Consider the following 7,121-nt stretch of genomic DNA (forward strand, 5'->3'; position numbering starts at 1 on the left):
CAAATGCAGAGAGGAAACTGAGGTTTGCTGGAGGGGTGTTGGGTTGGGGATGGGCTAAATGGGTGATGGGCACTAAGGAGGGCACTTGTTGGAATGGAGCACTGGGTGTTTTATGTAAGTGATGAACCATTAAATTCTACTCTTGAAACCATTATTACACTATCTGTTAACTAACTTGGATTTAAATTTTAAAAAAACATAAATAAAATTTAAGAATTGAAAAAATAAAATAAAACAAAGAGATTATGTTAAGTATCTGTCAGCACAGTTTGTACTGTGTATTTAAGAGTTTGAGCATTTTTGAATGTCTCTTTCTCTCTTTGGTCATTTGTTTTGTTTCTTAAATTCTTTTTTTTCTGATTTTAAAATGTCTTTATTAACAACAATTAGGTTGCTCATTCCTCTGCCCTCTTACTCACTGGTTTTCTGGACACAGTTCACCTGATCCCAGACTCTTCCTGAGTCTAAAATTTGTGGCTTTCCTTCTTGGCTCATGTTGTGGGATATTGCCTTGAGATTAATAGCTTATCCACTTGAAGTGAATGAGTACTCCAATATCAGCCAACATCATTCTTACCATGTCGCTTCCCATCATGGAACCACTCATGGTTGCTGGTGGAACTCCAGGATTAGCTTCATAACCTATGCCACCACCACCACCTAGAGGTAGAAATTTCTGGTCTCCTGAACCATAGGGATCTCCATGTTCCTTGCTCCTCCTCCACCCATTCTCATGTCTCTTTCTCTTGGATCCATGTAGCCCATCCGGCGATAACTTTCCTCTCTTTGGCATTTCATTTGTTCTTCCATTTCACATTGACGAATCATCATCTCTTCTTCCCTTCTACGTTGTTCTTCTTGCCTTAGCTGCATTTCTTTACATTTCTACATTTCTTGATTGTGAAGTTCTACCATGCATCTTAATTCTTCCTGGAGTCTCATCAGATTTTGATGCAAAAGATTTGCCTGATGTTCATGATAAGCATCTTCCATTTCATTTTCCAATTTGTCCTTTGTATTTTTCATGTTTTTTTCAAGTCGCTACCTTTGTTGTTTCTCCATTTCATCCAGGGATTTCCATCACTGAGAGTATTCATACTCAAATGTGCCATGCTGGGAAAAATGAGGAGGGGTTTCTCTCTCCTTTTGATACATTGGATTCTTCTGTGCACGTTTTTCAGGAAGGCCTTCTTCATCATCTCATTGCTCAAGTGGTTCCACAATGACTGGACGAGGAGTTGTTGTTAGTAAGAAAACACCTTCACTGCATCTTTCAAATGCTTTCCTTGCTGCTGGTTTGGAAGCAAACTCAACAATGCCTTTCCCTGTAGACCTCCCACGATCATCCACAATTACAACAGCCCTTTCAATAGGACCAAACTGGCTAAAAGCTTCTTCCAACAGTTCATTGGAAACATAAGGTGAAAGGTTTCCAACAGAAAGGGTGGCAGCATGTGTGGCAAAGTGAACCCGAAGCTGTCTACCTCTCATCAGTGTATCATCAAGTTCAGCTTTGGCAATTTCAGCCAGTGCTTTAGATTCAAGTTTAATAAATCCAGATCCTTTGCCTTTGTTAATAAAAACTTCTCCTAGTTCTCCATATTTAGCAAATAGTCTTTTGAATTCATCCTCTGTGATATCGGCAGGTAGATTCCCAACAAATAACCAACAACGCTGAGTGTAAGTTTTCTCTCCAGGCCTCCTCAAGAGAGACAAATTGTCTTTAAACCCCTCCGAGTTGGAGATCTTCTCCTCGCTGCTGCCACCGCGCCCGCCCGGGTGAGGGCCCCTGGTGGTGCTGCTGGTGGTAGGGTGGGTGATGCTGCCGGCCTTCTCGGGGCTCCCTGCCGCCTCGGTGTGGTGCCTTGGGGTGGCCGCCAGGAGTGCTTAGGCCCGGGCCGCTGCCAGGCTTCGGCTCGCCTGGCATTTTGCCGCCTTTCCGGCCTCCGGGTTCTGCTTAGGACCGGGGCCCAGACCCCCTGCGGGTGGAGGCGGGGGGGGGGGGGGCACCCCCGGCCTGGGGTGGGGTGGTGGGGACGCCGCTGCTCGACAGCTCGGGCCGTGGCTCCCCAGGGGGCGCCGAGGTGACAGCGGGCAGCGGGGTCGGGGTGGGGCCTGGCCCCGTGGGGGCCCCAGAGGTCGGGGGAATGGCGGACGGTGCCGAGCTGGAGGCCGGTGGAGCGCTGCCCACTCCGGGAGCTGGGCTGGGTCCCTGAGGAACGACGGGCTTGGACGAGTCATGTGGCGGTGGAGGCGGCTGCTGATGCGGCGGTTGTTGCGGCGGTGGCTGCTGCTGTTGCTGGTGCGGAGGTGGTGGTGGGATTGGGGGATTCGGGGCTTGGGGCCACCCTGGCCCGGGCTGGGCCCCATTGGTCCCCGGTTCTGATTGAGGCCCATGCCAGGCAGCGGGGAGCGGAAGTCGTGGAGGCCGCCCGGCCGCCGCCTCCTCTGCGCTAGTGGAAGCCGCCACCGCCACCGCCACCGCCACAGCTCATGGCGAGACATGTCTGTTATCAAGAGGCGGTCGAGGCAGAAGCGGAGAGGACGCTCTGGGAACGTGGAGGCCACCTTGCTTCGCATAAAATGGCGGATGGCACAGGCCTTTGTTTCTTAAATTCTACATATGAGTGAGGTCATGTGGTATTTGTCTTTCTCTGACTTATTTCGTTTAGCATTATACCCTATAGGGTGTAATGTTGCAAATGGCAAGACTTCATTCTTTTTTACAGCTGAGTAGTATTTCAGTGTGTGTGTGTGTGTGTGTGTGTGTGTGTGTGTGTGTGCTGTGTGCCATATTGCCTTTGTCCATTCATCTATCAGTGGGCCCTTGGGTTGATTTCATATCTAGAGATTATTAGATATGTAAATTGTAAATAATGCTTCAATGAAAATAGTGGTGTATGTATCCTTTTGAATTAGTGTTTTTGTTTTCTTTGGGTTAATTACCTGGTGGTGGAGTTGCTGGATGTATGGTAATTCTATTTTTGATTTTTTGAAGAACCTCCACGCTACATTCTGCGGTATCTGCACCAGTTTGCTATCCCACCAACAGGGCATGAATGTTTCTTGTTCTCCGCATCCTCAACAGCAATTGTTATTGCTTCTATTTTTTGTTTCAGCAATTCTGGGAAGTGTGGGATGGTGTCTTGTTGTGGTTTTGACTTGGATTTCCCTGATTATTGGTGGTATTAAACATTTTTCATATGTCTGTTGGTCGTCTATGTCTTCTGTGGGAAATTGTCCATTCAGGACCTCTGCCCATCTTTAATCTTTATACATTTTAGATATTAACCCCTTATCAAATAAAACATTTGCAATTGTTAAAAAAATAATAAACTAAAAAGATGAAAAAAATAAAACTATTGTCATAAAATATATCAAAACTTAAATTTTCAGAATATTAAAGAGTGAAGATAGTGACTGCATTTTAATTGCATATAGTAATTAATTGCAAATCAAATTTTCTCCTATTAAAAATCAAAATCTGAAGGCATTTAGTTTAATTTCGTGTATCTCCATGCAAAAGTAAAATTAGGTTACTATAGGCTAATTTTTTGTTATAAGCCTCTTTCCTGTAAGAATTTAATATTTTATCCACAGATTCTTCATTGCCTATGTCATTATGTATCCTCTATTTTCTAAATCAGAAAATATCTTCCTACGTGTTGTTAAAGCTTTACATTTTCCTATTATATTTTAAAGTGACTTTCTCACTTTGGTCTTCTCACTTTGGGGAAGAGGGCTTCTAATCAGCATGCATGTTTACATATAGTCAGGATTTATCTTTGGAGAGCAGAAAGCTCTCCAAATTTCACTTGGTTGTGGGGTGCCTGGGTGGCTCAGTTATTTAAGTATCTGACTTCGGTTCAGGTCATGATCTTGCGGTTTGTGCATTTGAGCCCTGCGTCAGGCTCTGTGCTGACAGCTTGGAGCCTGGAGCCTGCTTTGGATTCTGTGTCTCCTCCTTTCTCTGCCTCTCCCATGCTCATGCTTCTGTCTCTCTCTGTCAATAATAAACTTTAAAAAAAAGATTAAAAAAAATTTCACTTGGGTCATACAATATAATCCAATTCTGCATAAAACTGCATAAAAATTTATAATCTATTTGTTCTAATGGACTTCTGATTTCAGCATGGTGTATTTTCTAATTTTATTTTGGATTATATTTTACTATTACAATATTTGATTTTTTTTTTATTTTTTTTAACGTTTATTTACTTTTGAGACAGAGAGAGACAGAGCATGAACGGGGGAGGGGCAGAGAGAGAGGGAGACACAGAATCGGAAGCAGGCTCCAGGCTGTGAGCCATCAGCCCAGAGCCTGACGCGGGGCTCGAACTCACGGACCGCAGATCGTGACCTGAGCTGAAGTCGGACGTCCAACTGACTGAGCCACCCAGGTGCCCCTACAATATTTGATTTTATATTGTATATTACTTACTAATATATGTTTTGTGTATATATGTAATAAATGTTATATACCTATTATACACTGTATATTATACAAACTATATATTATATACAATATGTTTCATATAGGTGTATGACATATATATTACTACTTGGTTAATGTAATTGTTTTTATAGGACAGTGGCTGATTGCATTTTATTTTGATGACATTGGGTATTTTTAGTTGTGTTTAAGGTATTTTTTGTACCACACATGAAAATGTCACATCTGGAGAAGATGGTGGCATAGGAGGATGCTGGGCTCACCTCATTCTGCTGATCACTTAGATTCCACCCACATCTGCCTATATAACCCAGAAAACTGCCAGAAGACTAGCAGACCGGACTCTCTGGAGCCAAGTGTAGACAAGAGGCTCAGGGAAGAGGGCAGGAAGGGTGGAGAGGCGGTGCATGCCACACAGACTGGCAGGAGGGAGCCGGGGCAGTGGAGGGGCAGCCCGCCCAGCAAGGCAGAGCCCCTGAAGTCTGGCTTGCAAAAGCAGAGGGGCCAGACTTCGTGAGTTCTGACAGCCAGCGGGACTTAACATCTGGAATGTTAAAAGTCAACAGCTCTGCTCGGAGAGAGCGGGAGGGCAAGAGGACACCAGGAGGGAGAGTTGTTGAGCCCCAGGAAGACAGAGCTCAGCTCAGCGGGGAACAAAGGCGCTGGCGAGTGCCATCTCCCTCTCCCACTCCCCAGCCAAAATCCCAAAAGGAACCAGGTCCCATCACTGAACTTGCTTGCACTGCGCAAATACCCAACGCTGTGCTTCTGTGGATCCATCCCTCCGACGGATCTGCCTCCCTCCTGGTGCTGCAGGGCCCCTCCCACAGGGGGCCGCCAATGACAAAGTGAGCTAAGCCTGCCCCTCCTGCCCCTGTGCACCTTACAGATCCACCCTGGCTAATAGGCCAGATCCCATCAAATCAGCACCACGAGCCTGGCAGTGTGCAAGTAGCCCAGACAGAGGCCACACGACTCCACAGTGAGTCCTGCCTCTGGGAGAAGGGAAGATAAGGTACACACCAGTTTGACTGTGGCCCCAGCAGTGGGCTGGAGACAGACCTAGGGTCTGACTGAGCATGAAACCTACAGACATGACTCTAAACCCATATATTTCAATAACACTGAATGTAAGTGGACTAAATGCTCCAACTAAAAGACATAGGGTATCAGAATGGATAAAAAAAACAAGACCCATCTATTTGCTGTCTACAAGAGTCTCAGTTCAGACCTGAGGACACCTTCAGATTGAAAGTGAGGGGATGGAGAACTATCTATCATGCTACTGGAAGTCAAAAGAAAACTGGAGTAATCATACTCAGACAAACTGGACTTTAAATTAAAGGCTGTAACAAGAGATGAAGGAGGGCATTATATAATAATTACAAGGTCTATCCATCAAGAAGAGCTAACAAGGTAACAAAAGAGAAACAAGGGCCCTGAATGATACATTGGATCAGATGGACTTGACAGATATATTTAGAACTCTGCATCCCAAAGCAACAGAATATACTTTCTTCTCGAGTGCATGTGGAACATTCTCCAAGATAGATCACATACTGACTGCGTCACAAAACAGCCCTTCATAAGTATACAAGAAATTAGATCATACCATGCATACTTTCAGAACACAATGCTATGAAACTTGAAATTAACCACAGGAAAAAGTCTGGAAAACCTCCAAAAGCATGGAGGTTAAAGAACACCCGACTAAAGAATGTATGGGTCAACCAGACAATTAGAGAAAAAAATTAAAAATATATGGAAACAAATGAAAATGAAAATACAACAATCCAAATGCTTTGGGATACAGCAAAGGCAGTCCTGAGAGGAAGATACATTGCAATCCAGGCCTATCACAAGAAACAAGAAAATCCCAAATACAAAATGTAACACCACACCTAAAGGAAATAGAAGCAGAACAGCAAAGACACCCCAAACCCAGCAGAAGAAGAGAAATAATAAAGATCAGAGCAGAAATAAACAATATAGAATCTAAAAAAGCTGTAAAGCAGATCAATAAAACCAAGGGTTGTTTTTTTGAAAAAATAAACAAAATTGATAAACTTCTAGCCAGGCTTCTCACAAAGAAAAGGGAGAGGACCCAAATAGATAAAATCATGAATGAAAATGGAATTATTACAACCAATCCCTCAGAAATACAAGCAATTATCAGGGAATACTATGAGAAATTATATGCCAACAAACTGGACAACCTGGAAGAAATGGACACATTCCTAAGCACCCACACACTTCCAAAACTCAAACAGGAAGAAATAGAAAACTTGAACAGACCCATAACTAGCGAAGAAATTTAATCAGTTATAAAAACCTCCCAACAAATAAGAGTCCAGGACCAGATGGCTTCCCTGGGGAATTCTACCAGACATTGAAAGCAGAGATAATACTTATCCTTCTCAAGCTGTTCCAAAAGTAGAAAGGGAAGGAAAACTTCCAGACTCATTCTATGAAGCCAGCATTACTCTGATTCCCAAAACAGAGACCTGAAAAAAAAAAAAAAAAAAAAAAAAGAACTACAGGCCAATATCCCTGATGAATATGGATGCAAAAATTCTTTTTTTTTTTTATTTTTTATTTTTTATTTTTTTATTTTTTAATATATGAAATTTACTGTCAAATTGGTTTCCATACAACACCCAGTGCTCAT

The 7,121-nt window shown here is 43.4% G+C and overlaps 1 pseudogene; it reads right to left on the minus strand.

Moving 5' to 3' along the window:
• Positions 1–353: 353 nt before the first annotated feature.
• On the minus strand, positions 354–2,495 carry LOC109260137 (splicing factor, proline- and glutamine-rich-like; annotated as a pseudogene).
• Positions 2,496–7,121: the final 4,626 nt, after the last annotated feature.

This window comes from Panthera pardus, unplaced genomic scaffold (genome assembly GCF_024362965.1).
Source record: "Panthera pardus isolate Hobbes unplaced genomic scaffold, ASM2436296v1 HiC_scaffold_24, whole genome shotgun sequence".
NCBI lineage: Eukaryota > Metazoa > Chordata > Mammalia > Carnivora > Felidae > Panthera > Panthera pardus.